The following is a 20,353-nucleotide window of genomic DNA, read 5'->3' as shown; positions in this document are numbered from 1 at the left end:
GAAAACCAAAAAGTGCACATAGGACATGACAGTGAAGAATTACACACTGCTGCCACATCTGCCCACATTCAGTCCATCCACATCCAAGGTGTCATCACAGATTAGTCATGGCATCTAAATCTGGCACATCAACGAGAAACACGTCATGGTCCACCCAACTTTCATGTCAGAGTCAGTGTGAGAAGACAGTCAACAGCTAGTCATGTGTTTCACAGCGCACCCACTTTTCTGTGCTCGTGTGTGTTTAGGCAGAAACCACAGGCAAATGGCAGAACTTTGGATTTTATAGAGTAATTTTCTGTGAACCACAGACTCTCATGTGGATGGCCTATTTCAAAACCAACAAAAATGGTAACAGGTGATGAAACCAGTGAATCATTTTATTACAGTAATGCTTATTATCCTCTAAAGATCTTCTGTTGTTCACTAAGTTTTGTTAGACTGAGCCTAATTTTTCTTTGAAAAACATTTACCGTAATTAGAAGCAAAGTCAGTGGCTATGTAAAAATTATCTAGATTAAAGATTTTAAAGTATCATGCTATTGGGGTCATTTTTAAAATCCAACTCCAATCATCTTCTGATCAATTGTTAAAGTCTTTTAATTTTATGCTGTTTTTAGGAAAAAATAAAAAAAAAAGCTTGTGTTGTTTTCTAGGACAGTGTTTCATTGTTTGGTGGGGAGTAATCCTGCACTTTCCATCATCCCTTTGTTCAACAACCCATCTGCTGGCTTACAGCCCCTCACAACCCCAATTTAACATTAGCGGTGGAACAAAAATGGCGACCAACATTGGAGCTATCCAGCCGTACAGTTTTGAGCCTAATGCCAGCTCAAACAAATACATCTGTGGATCGATTTGTCTACAAGTGGATGCATCAAAATGGAGAGAGCAGGGAGCTTGTGGCCTGCAGATTGTAGTTTAGAAGCTGTAGTCGCCATTATCATGTTTGTTTATAATTCCCTTTTTTGGTCACGTGATTAGTTAAGACGTCATTTAGGCGCACCTGTCACCTGTGTTAGTTTGGTTTGTTGGTTTCATACAGACAGGGCCCAGTATTTTTTGTTGACCGCTTCTATACATGATTATGAACTCTTCTTTCATAGATCGTATCACAAGTGTCATCTGAGGCAATAATGAAGTGGAATAAACCACGACACACAAACAAAGTGGATTTCTTGGTCATAGTTTTTTGTGGAGCGCGTCGCAAATAGGACCTGCCGCAGCCTTTCTAGCAGCTCATAAGCCCGCAGCCGCTAGAAAAGCTTTTTCAAATTGTCTGCTCCTGATTCACAACAATTTTAATAAAGAAATACCCAAATTCACATTTTAATTTTTCTTTGAGGAAAAAGGCCAAAACAACATGTTAAAAACATCAAAAACAAGATTTTCATTGGAGTGGGACGTTAAGTCTTTTAAGGATCGAGTTTTACTGTCCATACTTGTAGGTTGTTTTTTTCCTCCTGCAACTAACTGAGGTTTTTCTTCAGGCATAACTCATTCCCTTAAACATTCATCAAAACGGCATGGAAACTATTTTCTTCAGATGTGCTTTATTAAAGATCCACCTTATGAAGCTATGGCAAAAATTCAATCATACTGGAGTGCGTAGGAGGGGATTTACTGTAGCAATTACAGTGTTTGGGTCTTCTACTTTGTTACCCAAGCCTCATTTAGCTGTTTTTATAAAGGTTTCATTATCATAACTTGATGAGAGCCCAGATGGCAACATCTAATATGGGGTTTAGGCAGAGTAACATAACGCATGCACAGAGTAGACACCCGCTCTGGACATTACAGAGGAGATCACGGATGACGTGCCGCCAGCTGTCCCAAATGTGTGTCAATACAATTCAACCATCAAAGGATCTGTGTTGGCACACAGTCAAAACTCCCCTCATCACAAAAGCTTGTTGAAATGATATCACTTTCCACAAGAATCTAGGTTAACAGCTTCCACTTACATAAAAAACACACAAAAACAAGAAAAATGATTATTTAGAAACACGGACTAAACCGTATTCTTAAACCCCTACAGTGTGTTCAAGGTTTTAAAACAGGCGGATGAACAGCAATTGTTGTATGAACACATCTTTGGTTCCTATGTCTGTTGTCTTGAGGTGTTGATGTAAAAGTAAACCTGTATAAAGATTTAACTAGACATTCAAAGTTAGGTGTCAGGTTCTTAGACTTTAAATGATTAGAGACTCAAATTCAGTCAATAGTGAAAACACATAATACACTCCCTGATTGAATGATGGAAATTTCCTTATAACTATAAGACTTGATTTATCATGATCTTGTGATCAAAGGTTTAACGGCTTATAACAAACATCCTACAGGTGTCCTAGGGCACTTTCTTGTCACCATGTGTGCAGCATTTGCGTGGAGTCAGTAAAGGGTCAGTACCCGCACCTCACTAATAACTAGAGTGTGTGGTAAGGGCACCGTACAATTGCATCATCCATACATTATAAGTGTGTGTCACTTACAGTTTCCTTAAAAATATTTCCCGATATTACCACACCCACGAAAATGACACATTTCATTTTCATGAAGTCCCTCAAGGTGGCCGCATGAGCCTCAGGGGGAAGCACAAGACACACCTGCGCGTGTCTGTGATTTACCTTCACCTGGTATGACTCTCCATTGGCCCGGATAACCCAGAAACCCACAGCACCCATATAGGTCAACCCGCCATACGGGTGCAAAAGATTAAGGCATTAAACATGAACTACAATGCAAAGACGTGGAAAAGGCTTTGATTTGAGAAAACTGACTTGTGAGAATCACTGGAGGCTGACAAGTACAGTACACTGAAGGAGAAGAAGTGCCGTGTAACTCCTTAAAAACAATAGTGAGACTTGTATTGCTGAGTTCAGTAGGGGTTAAGTCAGGATTCATTTGACTTCAGCTGTGAGGCAGTGACCTCATCATCTCCATTTCACACCAGGGGAGACGAATGGCCAGATTATCCCATCATGCAAAAATGCTTAGGCCAGTGTTTATGGGTGAGTCTAGAATGTGTGATGGTCAATGCTGTATGTGTGTTTTTATGGTCTCACCATCACTGTATGTTGCCCCCACACAGAAGCTGACACAAAAAGGAGGAGAGTATGGGTGTGTTGGTCAGCCGTTAATAATGCAGTCATGTCAGGGAGTCTCCTTTCTCAGGAGAAAAAGCTGACTCATGGCTTTACTGGCTGGCCTACTTTTACTGGTTTAAATTGGTTTAGAGCGATATTCACAAAACATAATCTCCAACACCAAAGTATTTACAAGCACTCTGTAGCAAGCTATGAAGAAAGCCATCTAGATCTTATTCTATACTGTTTTTAGCAATTTTTTAATTTGTTTCGCTATTTTTAAAATCAACTGAACTTTTTATTTGAACAAATTTTTTATTTATTCTACTGATTTAGGTCACAAGGTGGAAATGGAAGTGTTGGTTGCCTCCCATTCAACCATAATGAAATCCTGTTAAGTGTTCACAGTGGGCCCATTGTGTCTTGTTGGGAGTAGTGCCTGCAGCTTAAGCTAGAAAATGAAAGTTACCTTTGAAATGTCACCTCAAGTAGCAGCCAATAAGGTCAAAAAGATTATAGCTATAAACATTCAAACTGTGAAGTTGGTCCAAGAACATTTTCATATGTTTCAAATGGATTCAGCCTCTTAGTTTCTTCATTCGAGATATTTTGGTCAAAAATAGTAATAAATAAATTAAAAAGCTGAATTTCATTTTGTTAAATGCACAGAATAGCAGCTTATGGTACAGACATACACTTGCACGGCCATGGTACAGAGGTAGAGCGGTTGATATGAAAATCACATGTTCTATTCCTTCCTGGCTCACTTGTGTTGAAGTGTCTTTGGGCAAGACACTGAACCCCACATTGTTCCTGGTGGTTATAAGTTGGTAGCCATGTGTGTGTAACCATGTGTGTGCATGGTTTAATGTGACTGTAAAGCACGTAAGGCTTTCTGAGAAGGTAGTAGAGCGATATACTGTATAAAATTATGAGCCGTTTAACATAAGTAAACATTGTTTGCCAGCCTGCAGCCCAGTTTCAAAACTTACCACAAAATAAAAAATAAAAAATTCTAATCAGTTTCAGACAATGAGCAACATTGAAGATGATACCGATACAGCAACACTTAATGTATCACTAAAAGAAATAAAAATATGCAAATCTCTGTAGGAGGAAACACCTTTCTTATGCACCAAAAAGGCAAATAGATCTTTTTTTTTTCATGAAAAAAGAGAAATAAAAACTTTAGCTGTATTGTTTTGACACTCTTTTTGCAGATTTTTTTCTGTTTAAAATAGATTTTAAAATTTTAAGTTACAGCATCTGAACAAGACTGATCAGAATAAGATATAGAGCAATAACTATAAAAAATTCTGCGCTCACAGGCATTTTTTAATGGCGATTACATGTTCATGTTCGAAACAGTGTGTTTTTCTGCTAAATACTGATGAAGATAATGCACTGGCCAGATGTGAATTAGTAAGCATCATTACTTTGCTATTTCTGAAGGCAGGATCTGAAATTCAGGAAATAAGAGTGGAAAGGCTGCGCGGGAGTCTTAAAAGAAAAGGTTTATTCGTAACCACTGCAGTTTATTGAATTAGACGAAATTTGACAGATTCTTCACCAGATTGGATCAATTAAATGTTGCACTGGAAGTGTGATCCTAAAACACTGCCCCACAATTACAGAGGATGGGACAGGGAGCCCACAGAGATCCAGCAAACCATCAAGACACTTGGGTTTGATTTATGGTTGGAGAATGGTTAATTTTCTGGGGGAAAATGCCATATTTCCTTCCACATGGATGCTGTAACTGTAGACATAAACTGTTGGACAGCGTTAACATTTTTGGGATAGTGCACTTTGCTCTTTAGCACACACACGCCAGCACATGGAGACTTGCAGCTGTTTACAGTCACTGGCTCATGCTCTTATGCAGACAGAGATAAAGAGACTGTCTCTTCTTGCAGGTGATTTCCCTTTAGGTGATCAAGGAGAAGATTCAAAATAAGATTGAAAACAGGCACTAAAGGAACTTGCAAACACAAAAAGATTTTTAAAAATCTCTTTAAAAAAACAGATCCAAGTCGTTTACGTGTGCAACAAGCATAAGTCATTTAAAGTACCTCAATGGAAACATTAAAATGCTTAAAAGTTTGATAAATGCAGACAGATGGCTGCACAGGCGTTGGCCAACAAATTCAGTAATATGTCTTTTGTGTCATCTGATACAGGAAAACAGAATCAAATCATATACTATTGAGTTTATATTGTATTAACAGAGTCAGTTACAACTTCAAAAACACTAACTCTGGGTGACAAACTAATGGCTCTGATTTATGAGGGTGTTTGTTCATTAGACTCACAGCTGACAGAGACAGTGAAAACAATGCTCGCCTGGGCGCTTCAGATTCTGGAAATCATTAAGCTGTCTCACATGGCAAAGGTTTGGGAAATGCTATAGCGCGACACATGAGATAGCTGAGGCTGATAAATTAAAAAGAGTATCTCGGAAAAGCAGCGGCGAGAGAAAATGTAGGTTAAAAAAAGAAGAGGTGAAAGGACAGAGAGGTTGGAGGACCCGAATTGATAGAGCGAGAGAAAGGAGGGGCTGGAGAAACATCTGTTTTGTGTCAGAAGCAGGTTACAGGCAGATAGTGTGTCTTGGAGAAGGAATGAGACTGGTGGAGGGAGACAATTACAAAGGTTAAAAACAGGACAGTTAAGGAGTGTGGAAAATCTTACAGGGAAGCAGAAGTGTCTCAGTGAAGCAGACAGACATTATCATCAGCTGCGGAACTTCAGTCTTTATCTCAATCAGTGTTTCTGTTTGTGCATCTTTTAGCAAGTCCGTCCTAAAAGTCTATTTTCAGATGTTGAATTATATATGCAATCAAAGCCTGAATTTTCTCATAATTATGTTCCTGCGCCCCAAAATAGACATGCATGTGTGCATTGTGTGTGTGAGTAATGGGATCCAATAGTCACAGACAGATAAGAAAAAGACCACACAAAAGGAATCTCTAACAAACAAGAAACCATAACACAGGATGAAAGAAACCCAGTGAGGGAGTGATAAAAGATGCCACAACACAAATAAAACTGGTTAGTATCAGGAACCCTCACCATAAAACTCACCATCCTGGGAAGGTGCGAAGGCTGTATCAAAGTTACTTTTATTGTCTTAGTTCCCTGGTGTCTTGTAGATTTTTTGTTGTTGTGACATGTTTGCACTTTTCTTACATAAATTTAAAAAGAAGATTGACTATGAAGCAAAATACCATATAAAAGACAATCCCCTTTTCAAACACGAAGTTCCCTCTACTTGTTGCAATGAAGTTTCTTTCATAAAACCAAGTATTTTAATTTTACTCTGCAGCTGAACATGTCGAAACCTTGGTCTATAATTAGTTGGATTAGTCTGAAAAGTTATGAATTCTCAGTTAAAAGCAAAGCTACAATTTTCATCACTTAACTTAATTGTACTGCTGCCGGCGTGAAAATTTGTTCTTTTTTTGTTATTTTAAGATCACAATAAGCGCTGGCAAGGAACCAGGCTCAGTAATTATACTCTTCCTCTCTGAGAAATGAGAAATAGGGTCTTACTAATATATTCTCCTGGAATATGAGTCAAAGAATGAGACAGAAGAAAAGGGAGGAAAAGAACAGAAAGATTAGAAGAGTGACTCGGGGAAAATTATGGGATGGGAACGTCATTTCAGACTCATGGTGAGGCTGGATTGTATCACTTTCCATCCATGCTTATGTCCTATTATTCTCTGCTCTCTGTCACAATTCAGTTATATAATACCCCTCATGATTCTTCTTTTTTTTTTCGCAGAGGCACAGAGAAAAGTTAAGATATGCAAACATAACATGCTTATAGCTTCAGTACAGCAGCCCAGGGTTTCCATAGAGTACATCTTTTCACCATCTGTTATTGTTTAAATGTTACAATTCATCAACATAAAGTCTGACCTTATAGATTCTTCGGCAGGACTGCAGTGATTTATATATGATGTAAGATATTACAGACAGCCTGAGGTGATTTACAGCGTCTTTGAAATATTGTTTTAAGTTAGATCTGGGTGTGCACAATGAGACGTGGGCATCAGGGGCCAATCACTTTCTTTAATCTCTTTTGAAGGGTTCTTTTCACTTTTGTTTTCTTTGCTTTATTTGTATGTGCCTCACATTCCAGCAAAAACAGAGGACTGCACTTCTTCATGCATGTAGCACATTTTCTAAAAAGTCACACTCTAATAAAAAAAAGTGTTTTTTAAACTGTAGGACATATATAAAGAAAATTAAGCTCAAAAATCACACTTCTGAGTATTTTTTATTCATATCAGGAGCAGACAACAAAAATGCTGTTGGAAAAAGGGGTTATTTGTGGAAATGCGCTGACCGTACCACAAGCTCCACAATGGGTAGGGGAAGGGGAGTGGGGCTGCCCTGCTCCAATGACACAATGACAGTATATATTTCTGGACATACTGACCCCTCCTCCACCCATTCCAAATAGGAAGTACCTGCTGGCTCCAAGACGCCAAAATCCCATAGACTTCTTCTATTGAGAAATAAACAGTTAATACTCAGTCATTCTACTTGTCAGAATAACCATTTATGCTCTAATACATTTTTCTTAGCATCTTCTTGCTAATTATAATGTCATTCATGATATATTTTTCTTCATCGCATGTTAAGTCATAAACTGACTAATTTGATGCCTCAGTAAAAGCATGTGGTGCTTGCTGGCCCCCACCACCAACATTTGATTGACAGATTCTCCAAAGCTGCTGTCAGTGGAAGGGGTGTGGACTTTGATGAAGCTTACTCCTGATTGGTGACTGCAGTAACCTTAGAAACGTGACAGACCGACTCGGACCAATCCCTGTCGTGTGGCTCCAAATGGTGGTGCCCGTGTTGCAGAAAAATGGCTGTAGTGATATATGTCTATACTCCGCTCCAATGGTTCCGCTGTTGGAGTGGAAAACTGCACCGATTTTTTTATGTTGCCTAAAAGTGGTATAATCGAAATTAAAATAACACTGGGAAAACTTTTACAATAGATCAAAAGGTGATCCAAGTGGGACTTTAAGCACAAAAGTAGCATGTAAAATAAAAAATTCCAAAGTGAAGTACAAACTAGTCAGAATCAACTCATTTTAGGCATCATAAAAAAATGCAGTAAGTATCTTGTTATGTTCGTTTTCACACAGTCACACTAAAAAACCCAGCTCCCTGGTGTACTGTGACACATTCATTTAATATTAAAAGGTGCCAGGCCCAACATCAGTTTTCGGTTACATTTGATAAACACATGGCAGCTGCTGTTAATTTTCTCAATGAGGCATTAAGAAGAAGACTCTGAAGCAATTATGAATAAAAAAAATGGCAGAGACAGAGCGTTTCATGCACACAATGCTGCAACAGTATGCTTACTAAGTTGGACACAATTGAGTGTGACTAAATAAAGAGATGCAATGAAACGGAGAAGACCAGTCTGTTACTAAAGATCTTCTTCTGTTCTGTATTTATTCAAGTTATCAAGTCTGACACATATAAAAACAATACACTTTTTCATCAAAATAAACAAAAACAGAAGAATAGGTTGTTGTTGTTTACCTAATGTGAAAAGTTAGACTTTGCCTTTGTTAAATGCATAATCTTTATGAGCAATAAGAATCAAAATGTGCTTTTCCAATTCTTTAAATGTGAGGCATATTTAATGCATGTGTATGCGCCCAGAGTGAAAACAGACTGTGCCATCAGTGATCAAATGGAGATGTCAGAAATCCTGAGGAGCTCTGACTCAGCTCATGACTCGTTGGAGGTACCAATGCATGTGTGTACAGTCAGTGTGATGTGCATGAAGGAGAAACGTGTTTTGTCCAAGATGTGAATAAGTTAAAGGTCACAGGATAATGCTGATGATCACACAGTGAGTTGTTCTCATCTCTTTCACTCTTAGTTTAACATGACATTAAGCTTTTAACAAATGCCCATGTTATATCATCAAACTGAATGAAAGACATAATTTAAAAACACTAATATCGTGCAGGTTCCGTGCATTGCATCTAAGGAGCAACCATGTGACTTCCTGGTTGAGACCAGTTAAGGAATAAAGATACCTGGAGCCAGGTCCGCTTGCCAAATAATTAACTAAATTGGCTGTTGCACAAACAAGTTAACCCCCATTTAATCCAATAAAAAACAGCTCACCCATAGGGTACAACAGAAATAAATTGACTTATAAAAATCTGGTAACAAAAAAAGCATTTCACTATTGTGGGTAAATAGATTCTACTGTAGATATTTTTTTATGTTTCTTGATTTTACATAAGTAAAACAGTGCACATTACTAAAAAGAAAAATAGAAAATAAACAATATTGGTGTTTTGACTGACACGTGATCATTGATGTTTACAATGAAATTGATTTTGCAAATGCTTTTACAACAAGTTGTAATAAATATGTCAAATTCCAATAGTGTTTTGTGTTTTAGCATCAATTCATCATTAAAAAATTGGTTTTAACTTGGCCTACACACACAAACAAAAACAAAGGTCATGCCTTCACCCATTCTTACAGGGATATATCATTTTTTACCTACCTATAGACACAAGTTATTTTTTAAAACAGACAAATTTTCATTGCTGGCAATGCTTGCATAGCATTTCCTGAAATACCCTCAATTTTTCAAGTTGGTAAAAAAATGGTCATAAGTCTGTAGTTTTGACAGTTTGTCTGTTTTAATCAGTATTTTTTTTCTGAACTCTGTGGTGTTGACAGAAATCCTCACTTCCTAAGGCTTCAAGGATGTTATTATCGTGGCAAAAGGTCAGAGTTCAGGGTTTTAAAAGATAATCAAAAAAACAATAAAAAAAGTGGTTAAACCTTGTGCTATCCTAGGCACTTTAACGTTGGGAGTTGGGTCATCTAGACCCACTAGACAGTGCGCTGAACCTTTTTTCTTCAATGATTTGTGAACCTCACTGGTGTCCATGGATTACACGAAATCTTTCCACCCTTATCCACCTTTGTCATGGTAGGGAGAACACGTCAAAGTAAGGGTGGGGTCATCTAAGATAGCACAAGGGTTAATTAATTACAATGGAAAAAAAAGTTAAATTAAATCCTACAAAAAAATACTTTTTTTTTTTTTTGCTCTCTAAAGGGATTCTTTTATTTTTATGTAGCCTATAGCAAAGACATAGATTTCATTACCTTAATCCAAACATAAAAATTGTGCACAATTACAAAAGAATGACATACATGTATTTTTTTTTTTACAATTTGTTATTGATAAAATCTATATTTGTCTAGACTAAAATATTTAGACACATTCTTATTACTTGTATTTCCTAAGTCTAATGACTTTACTTCTAATAACCAAATTCTCTACCATTCTAAAAGACAGGCTACTAAACTACATCTACCTTTGTACAAAAGAAGTTGACAGTAATTATTTAGTATAAGATAACTATCTATAAAATCATAAAATAGTCTCACAGATCTTAAAATTCAAACTCGTCGACTATCTACAAAACTAAATAAAAATAAAAATAGACTGCCAACCAATTTTTTGTTGTGGTGTTATTGCAAATCAAATAACATGTAGACACAGAACATGTTCTTCATGTTATTTTATTATTGTTTTAATATTAATTATTTCTTTTAATTTACTGTGTTTTATATATCTGGGGATGGTTTCACCAAAAGCCATTTTGGTTTCTTCCACCTCTTGTATACATGTATCACGTAGATACTATAGTTTTATTCTCTGTTTTCTCAAATTTTTATGCCATTATGTTAATTAGGTGCTAAATAAATAAAGACATTTCAGCCTACCTTCTGTTAAATCAAAAGGGACCATTGTTAAGCTTCAGCTCTACTTGCTTCATTTTGACAAGTCACCACTGATGAGAGAGACAGGGCTGGTGTAATGGTTAAACGCAGACGAAGTGTTTATTATCAGAAATAAATGCATGTTGTGGAAGCCTGAAACTTTCGCGGAGAGCGTACATTTCTGATAACACTTCGAAGACTATTATCCCACTTATACCATGGTAACTTACAAAAGAAATAAATATTTAATCCGTTTTTAGTATTTTCTTCTTGTTATTTTTTTCGGTTTAGATGACCTTTTTCCCCAAAAGTTGACGATTTGTTACGGGGTGCGGCGCATTTTCACGGTAACATAACAACGCGCCGCTTAGCCGGCTGAGCCGGCACAGACCTCAATAGCAGCGGCAAAGGAAAGCGATATATGTGCTCATGTACAAATGGGTTGAATAAAGCATCAGCTCAGAGAGAAAGTTCAACTCCTCCAGTTTGTCTTTGTCCAGAAGATGAAGCAAAATTTTCTTACAAAAACACAACCAGCAGTCAATCAGAATTAAGTATTCACCAGGCCCATGGTATGAAAGGTTTTATCCAATACTTATATTTATTTATAATATATTGAATACTTTGTAAAATATCTTTTCATTTACTCAGTTGCTAGAAAAAATGTTGTTGTGATGGTAATTGCTCACTGATGTAAGCGTATACTGTATGGATGAATGAAACTTCTTTATTCTCAGCTATCCTCATTTCTTCCCTTGTGCCACTTGTCATACAGCTTTTCTCCGGCTGTTCTACAATGTTTTACTTGATTTTCTTGTCAAATCCTTCAAATCCTTCACCTGCTCTTACCCAGACCTGCTTCTTCCCTCCTCCTCATTACCCCCCCCCCCCCCCCTGGTTAGTAATGACTCAGCAGTTTCTCCATTTTCATCCTGCCAACTCATCTATTTCTCTCGGAGTCCATCATCTTCTTTATCAGCACAGAAAACTTGTCCCGAGTTGCTAATGTTTAACTCAAATGTTTTGCTGTTTGACCAAAATTCTTTATTTTATATTTGTTAAATTTGAAATTTTGACTGAGATTTCAATATTTGTTTCAGCTAATTGACCAACAAACAATATTTTTCTCATAGTGTTTAAATCTGGACTAATAATGTCAGAATCTCAAGCAAAGACTATAAAAGTATTGGATCATTTGTCGTTCAACTCCTTTTTGTTCTTAAAGGACAAAATACAAGGAATCAAAACAAACACGTTGCTTCTAATTCTTCAGGTTTTTTATTTTTTGGTTTCTTGTTGTATTATTATTTTTCCAGACATCTGAAATATCTTTTCAGGCATTTTTACCTGAATTTTCTTCAGTCCTGAAAGTCACTTGTGAACGAGTAAAAAAAGTATATATATATATCATGCATTTCCCAAATGACTAGTGGGGTGTCCAGAAAGTCAAGCAAGGGTTTCAGGCCATGTACGATTTATGTCATCTTGCAGTTTCCAGAATAGCAGCCTTTTAGAAAATGTTATGTGAAGAGTGGGCCTGTGCAATGGCAAATGCTAGCCTGCTCCTAGTGTTTTAAATGTTACTATTATAATACTAATTTAACAGAACAGATACATATTTAACTAAAAACATATGGTGACATTTTTTTATGCTTGCAAAGATGTTAGAGAAGGGATCTGGTGATTGCACTCCGCAAACTATGTTGTTGCCTTTGATAAATAGAAGTTGTTCTGCTTATTTAATCTTTAACGGATGAAGGTTCTCCCTGATTCTATCATATTTGCACCACAAATAAAACGAAATACTGCAATAGCTCTGCAAAATCCATCTTAACATTAAAAAGAAATCCAGATGACCTAAAAAAAGACCTACATTCCCCCGTTTCAGCAGTGATCTGTGGTGAACATATAGCTCGACTGAAGAGCCAGTTAAACAGATGGAGTCTGCTGCAGTCATCTCTCCAAAATAATAAAAAAAAATCAAAAAACATCAAATATCAGGATCCAGTCCAAAAATTATCTGCTCGATACTGCGTTTTATCGCTTCCTCAAAAGGTAAAAGGAAACATTTTGAAACACAGCAAGACAAGTTATCATGACATATCCATCCATTTTCAACAGTAAAAGGCAATTTAAAGGGGATTAAAAGTTGTTATTGTGCATAAATTAAGTAAGGCTTCTCCTAGATAATTGGTGACATCCGTAGATTCTAACTGCTATATATATTTTCATATTTGATTGCTGGAAACTTTATCATTTTAAGTGCAAAAATAAAAAAAGGTATATATAGGTCTTTTGAGTGAATGTTGTTCTCATTTAGCTCCTAGCCAACAATTTTAAGTCTTACCAGGCAAGTGTTGTAATTCTGCAACACCTAATGTAACGCTTCATTTGTAGTGTAATAACCAGACAGACCTATGTTAATACGAGCATTAAAACATTTTAACACCACAGCAAAAATGAATTAAGCCCTGAGAGGGTTAAGGCTTTGACATATTTGAATTCATAAAAATATAATTATTTTATTTTTGAAAAAAGAAAAACATGACTTGAAATGATACTTCATACTTACACCAGCCATTGTGACCCCGAGGCAACAACATACGGTAAACAAAACCATAACATGTCTCTGCCTTTCTACGCATCTATAATATGTGATTATATGCAACAGAGGTTTGAAAAAAACTTGAATTTTTTTTTTTTTTTTTTTTTTTGCAGTTTCTTTTTCATTTGGACATCATTTCTCTCTCTGTGAAAAGCCCAGATTCTGGTTTTGTCCCAATTTTAGTCAATGAAATTTGGCTAAAGAGCTTCTTGTCTCTTTGTCTGAGCATAAAGAGGAGCCTCTCTGACTCATCAACCTTCTCATTCCCTCCCGTCTGCATCCACCCCCACCCAGCATCTAACAAACAGAGAAATCACTCATGCCTCAGCCTCTTTTGATTCATGCAGACCTCCTCATCTGTATAAAAACCAACGTGTTTGCTCTAGCCATCGTGTTTCCTGTTCGTCTTCCCAAAGCATCAGACAACTACCTCTCAGCAGTAGACTCCATAATCTCATTGGATTTCATCTCCTCTGTTTCTCTCTTTTACTTTCATGTGCTTCTTTTGCCCCCACTGCCCTTTCTCTTCCCTCTGTGACTTTAAACCCCCTCTCAGGCTCTCATCATTCCCCTGCTCCATTGCCCAACCCCCCGCCCCCTTCTCTTTTCAGAGCCAGAAGCGTTCTCTCCATCGTGAGCTGTCTCTGTTCATCTCTCTCCTGCCTCCCCACATCAATATCCTTCAATCTCTCTTTCTCCCAGTAAACAGAGTTACGCTTCCGCCCGCTATCGCCTTTCTGCCTCCAAACCCTCCACCATCTCCCTCCGTCTCTTGTGGGTACACATGACCCATGCCTCCATCACTCTTGTCGTTTTGTCATTATTGTATTCTCTTAACCCCAATCCTTCTTTCTTTAAATCACTTCTTGCCCCTTTTGTCTCTATTTTAGTTCACCCCTCAGTTCGTTTCACTGTTCTCCATCTCTCCTCAGTCATCTTTCATGAAAACTGCCAATCTTTCCCACTCAATCAGTCTCTCATTTCATCTTCCATTTTCTCATCAGCCACCACTCCTCAAAACAGATGGAATGACACAACTCACTACAGTAAAGCATGCACAGTACATGGTTCCTGAATGTAGCCTTCCATGTCTATAGCACACCCTTTTGGTAATAATATTTTAGCCTTGAATCCACAGCATCTAACTTTTTATTATTAAAAGGTATTTGGAGAGGTAACAAGAAAGGAACAGAAAAAAACTGTTTATTGAACTAAGATTCAAATCTTTCTTAATTTGGTTTAGTTACATTTAACCTTTTTAGTATGTAAAAAGCCTATAGCTTTGTTGATGTGGCTTTAAACAAGACATGTTATTACTGAACTCATTAAAATATGCATTGAATCGTTTATCCGTTTAAAGAACCACCCAATTGAAAATTATGCTTTTTTTTTAACATGCTCTTGTGGTATTTTACTCATGATGGAGGACATAAAAAAATTAGGCTTAAAATTGCATTCCTGTATTCAAATGATTGTGAATTAAGAGCAGATGAAAAAATGCTGTTGGAAAAAGCATGGAGCAGAGTGTGTAGGTGCAACATTCATTGGGCCTCGAGTTCCCAGCTCCGGTGCATCTGCTTGCACACAAATAGATCCACAAACATCTTTGTTTTCCTCATCCAAGTTGGCATCTGGCTCAAAACTGTACGCCTGGATAGCTCTAGTATTGCTCACCAATTTTGTTGCACCAGTAATGTTGTGTGGGGATTGTGAGAGGTTGTAAGCTAGCAGGAGAGAGTGTACACAAAGGTATGATGGGAAATGAGGGCAAGTTTCTCTATGCACCAACAGTTCTACCCACAACTCAGAGGTGAATTTCTAAGGAATGTCCTAAATAATATTCCAGAAAACAACACAAATTTTTGTTAATTTTGGCAAAAAAACCCAGCATAATCTTAATTAAAAGACCACTGGGAATGCTTTTACAACAGATCAAAAGAGGGTCGAAGAGGGACTTCAATGTATATTGATGGTATGTATATTGTGCATGTTTTGTGAAACCTCTTTTGTCATTTAAATCTTCTCTACTTTTGCACAAGCATTTCCCTCCTTTAAACTGAGGGAGTGTTTTTTGCTTTAATCCATAAGACTTTATCAGTCGGAAATATGTTCAGGGTCTCTATATGCTTTTATCAAATCAGTACTGTGTCTTTTTCTCATTTCCATTTAATGTTAACCTCTTTATCCTGTTTCCTTTTCAAGTTCCAAGGTTTGCAGTGCATTTCCTATTTTATATCCTTTTTTTTTTTGTCTTTCTGCCTCCCACTTCTTCTATTTTATTACTCTCCTTTGAACAAAATAATTTTTTTTAGTCACCAGTCAGCCTGCATTTTGTTAGTCACACTTCAAAAACTTCGTTTTTGCTGTTCCTTCTTTCTAAATCTTTTTTCCTGCTATCAGTCATAGCATCACCCAGCACCCCTCCATCTCTGACCATCACAGCATTTTTCAATTATTTATTCCCTGCTCCCTGTTACCTCTTGCTCTTCGCCGGCCTAGACCCTGTCATAATGAGTTATGGTGGGAATTTCTGGACAGAGCCGTTATGAATCTTTCAGGCTGATTTGGTTATATTTACATATTCTAAGGACTGCAGTGACTTTCTTATCTAGGCCTGTTGTGAGGCAAGCTTCCTTTGTGACTTAATATCCTATTTCCAAAAGTTCTAAGCAATTTTTTGAATAAATACTCTGGAATCATAACTTTATTTTGCTTTTCTGCCCCCAACAACTAATTCAGATCTTTTCATTTGTCCTCATCTCCCTTTTTATCCCCTTAATTACTTCCTCCTTTAGGGAGTCAGTCCGCCTGTTTTAAGTTTTTACGAAATTACTTTTCCCACATACTCAGAGAATAAGTTTGCTCAAATTACAACCATCTTAAAACCCTATTTTACATATTGGTTGGCTTTTATTTGAAGACACCAGGCTTCAAATTTTTAACTCACACAAGCGCAGATACTGCCACCTACACGGACACACCCATATATGACTAATAAAGTTAGGTGTCCTAGTTTATTTGAAACAAAATAAATAATTTAAATATTTTTTTTACAGTCTCATTAAAGTAGGGCACCACAGATGCAGATCAAAGTGTAAATAATCAGCTTCCCCGTGTTTATCTTCAGCCAGAAAAGGGGTTAGATGGGGGGACGGCATCAATCCATCATCTTAAATTGGACAATATGGACTGGGGCAGAAAACATAGTTAAAATGATGCAATCCCAAAAATATTTAAATTACCCAAAAGCTTTTGCAGGTGTTTTATTGAGACATATACACTATCTCCGGATTGTCATTTGGTAAAAAAAAGTTTTATGGTCTGTTTGATGATTCGTGTTACAATATATTTTTTTCTTTCCATAAAGCGCCAGGATTTATTTTGTAGATAATTTGTGTAAAACAAATAAAAATTAAGCTGCAATAAAAAAGGTGTTGTGACTTTATAAAGTTTGTCTTAAAAGTTTATGGTTGTATTTGAGTAAAAATGTATCTGAATTTTCCATGAGACTGCAAAGTAAAACAAAAGATTGTAGTTTAAAACATAAAAAAATTTAACTGTCTGTATATATTTAAAACTGCACAAATCCCAATCACACTCAATTAAATACAATTACCATAACTCACAAACCTACATGAATAAAATCAAATTAAAAACCAGCCATATTTAGTGCATTTCAAGAAAATAACAAAATAATTTTCGATCAAATTCATTGGTTATGTTCACATTTAAATTGGAAGTAAGTACAAAAAAGTCACTCTATTCCTTATCTCATGTACAAATTTCAGACAAAACATTTGGGTACGAAAGAGAAAACAATCTCTATACAAATGCATTGCCCAAAGCATGATCTAATGCATGTTTTACTATTCATAAATGTTTTGAAGAGTAACATTTTGTCAAGGATCAGCAAATAAAGGGAACTTGTGGCATTATTTAGAAAATAAAGACTTTCCCTCCTTTTTAAACAGCACATTCAAAGCCAGATGCTTTTTAAAAGCAAAAAACAAAAACAAAATACCATTTTTTGTCTTTAATTTTTTAATGTTATAAAAATACTTTTCATCTAACCCTAAATTACATTTAAATATATCTTCATATTTGATGCTGAATATCCCAGTATAGCACCCTTTAATAATGACAGTTCAAAGAAACACTGGAAAAAATGTCTCTATAAAAACAAGGAGTACACATATGCAGGCCATATTTGTGACTTCTCACAGAACATGACCAACATCTCTCTGACATCGGCACCGAGAGTCATTATACACTGCTGCAGCCTGCGTGTATTTTTCTGGGAGTTGGTAGGTCGAGGTGTCAGATGTGGGAGTGGGTCGCTCTTTGAAAACCTGTAATTGGTCTAAATTATACACAAAAACTCCCAACACATCCAATAAACAGGCTGTAATTTATCACTTTGCTGCAGGACATTTTTCCCCCCTAAATCAAAGTGAGCCACAGGAACATCAAGCCGTGGAGCAGTTCCTCTGGAGTGCTAAAAAGAAAAACAGATGAAGACTTTGGGGCCAAATTTAGTCAATTTAAGAGACCTAAAGGCTGGAGGACTTGTAATGAAGACTATGTGTGTGTGTTCATGCATGTGTGGTGTCCTATTAGTCAAGCAATTTCACTATCTGCTTTTCATCAAAACCCCACCCTCAAAACACTTCCTGTCACCAAAGAAGGGAAGACCACAGCCTTAAATGTTTGTAGTGTTGACTTTACAGAGGTGTGTTTGTACATGAGTGTGTCGTTGCACATGTCTGCCTGTGTGTGTTCTTGCCAATTCCTCTACCCAGGCTGTATTGCCCTCAAGGTGCCTCATTAAAAGCACATATTCACATGAATCAAAAGACAAACAAGAGGACACGTGTGTAAAAACAGAATTCTTTAGCCCGCTATCCAGATGCACAGATCCAGGGGTGCAGTTTGTTTGTGATAGTTCCTCTGCATAGACGTAATAGCCTCAAGTGGCAACAACTCAGCCTGACTTCTGAAAGCACACACAAAACATACACAACACCTCCATGCACAAAAACCTGCTCCTGCAGCCTTTAAAGTTGTGATAAATGGCACACTAAAGCTATGCATCTGAGATTTTCTCCTCTGTACTGCATCATTACAAACATGTGTGCACACTCATACCCTATCAGCATATCTACATTGCCTTTTAAAGGCTTCACTAATAAAAAAAAGTCATTATCTTTGTCTTTATTTTTACTATCACAAATGCTTTTTATGCCATCTAATGTAATAGTGCTGTAATGCTGTGTAATTGTTGCTTTGCACCAGCCTCTTTTTATCTAAGAGGAACCACAGCCGAACAAATCACAGCTTAGCTGCACACTATGACCTCAGATCTCTCCTTATAGTCCATGTGTTTTAGATATAAATTAGGCAGCAAATGGAAAAGATAATAAAAAATGACAGGTGATCTTCTCACAACCTGTTGTCCACGTGATTTGAAATCTTAAAAAAAAGATAGAAGCTAGAGAGGTGTATTCTGAGGAAACCTTTCATCTCCTGTATTTTACTTTATCCATATTCATGAGACTTTGTTTCAAGTTTGGGCTTCGTATGTTTAATCATTTTCCTGCGGCAGCAGGTCTTTAAACACGTAGCCAGCAAAGCTCTCATTCTAAAGACATCAGGAGGCACACGTTTAGTACCTCAAGTCAAAGGAAGAATGCTTTGCTGAAAGCTTAATAGTATGTGAAGGAATCACCATGGATGTCGGTTGCGGTAAAAATCTCAGCCAACATGAAAGGCAATATGACACCTGGCTGGCTGCAGACACGATGCTCTCATTTTCATATGTCTGTGTGAATTCATTCCCTCAACAAACAAATACCCTGCTGCGCTTGTGGATCTAATCGTACTTGAGATGGGTAATAAAAAGGCAAGAGGATATGTTCTAGAGTTGTTTGATGAGTTTAAAACCCTCCTGGAACACTGGTAATGTTTTGTCTGGTCTCATGTTTTATTTGTAACACTTGCCTGTCCTAGCAGATCTTCATGTATTTATTTCCACAAGCCCCTGGTTCCGCCTTCCACACCCCGATCTGCCTCCATTCCCATCAATCAACCTCAACCTGACTGTTTTTTGTGCTAACTTGTCTCATCTTTCTCAGGTTCATCCATGTGTTCTTTGTTTGCTTGACTCATTGCCTACTCCCCACCATCATTTTTTGGTTTTAATTCAAAAATATGTAGATTTTACATTTAAAGTATTAGGATTCTGTAAAGTTATAGGATTGTATTTTCAGGCCAGACCAGTTATCAACCTTTCTTCTTTTTTCTGCAATTGTCCAGAGTACTTTTCAGTAATATGTTGAATGCAAAGTTAACCACACTGAAGGTCTTATATCATTAATATGTTGCTGAACCAGGAAACATCCTTGAAATAACAATTATAGCACCCCGACCTGCCTGAAAGCTCACTTCAAGAGAGTCTCAGCCCATAACAAGTAGGGAACAAAGCTTTCTGCATGTAGACTGTGTAAACTATCATCTAAACATCATCTGTGTTCATCAAAGCAAAAATATGTGAGTCTCTAATCAGAGTCTACCTGGATAGACTGAATGAGAAGGTTCTGACATCAACAGAATGACCAGACCTCAGCTGTACTGTAAATGTCAGGGATGTGCTGGAAAGGAATCAGCAGCCGTCCGACTCTCTCATTATTACTGCAAGAATACCTCTTATATAAAGTAATTTGACCTTTCGCAGAAATAAATGCTATGATGCTGCATCTTCAATAACAGGAAACCATAATGAAAAGATGCTGCAGTTACATAAAAAAATAGTCCAACTAAATAGTGGGATTGATTTCCTGGAAAGGCAGTGTTTATATTAGGAAGTGTG

The sequence above is a fragment of the Oryzias latipes genome, chromosome 21, assembly GCF_053564925.1.
Source record: "Oryzias latipes strain Hd-rR chromosome 21, Olatipes_Hd-rR_3.1".
Taxonomy (NCBI): domain Eukaryota; kingdom Metazoa; phylum Chordata; class Actinopteri; order Beloniformes; family Adrianichthyidae; genus Oryzias; species Oryzias latipes.
Note: the sequence above shows the minus strand (reverse complement) of the source record.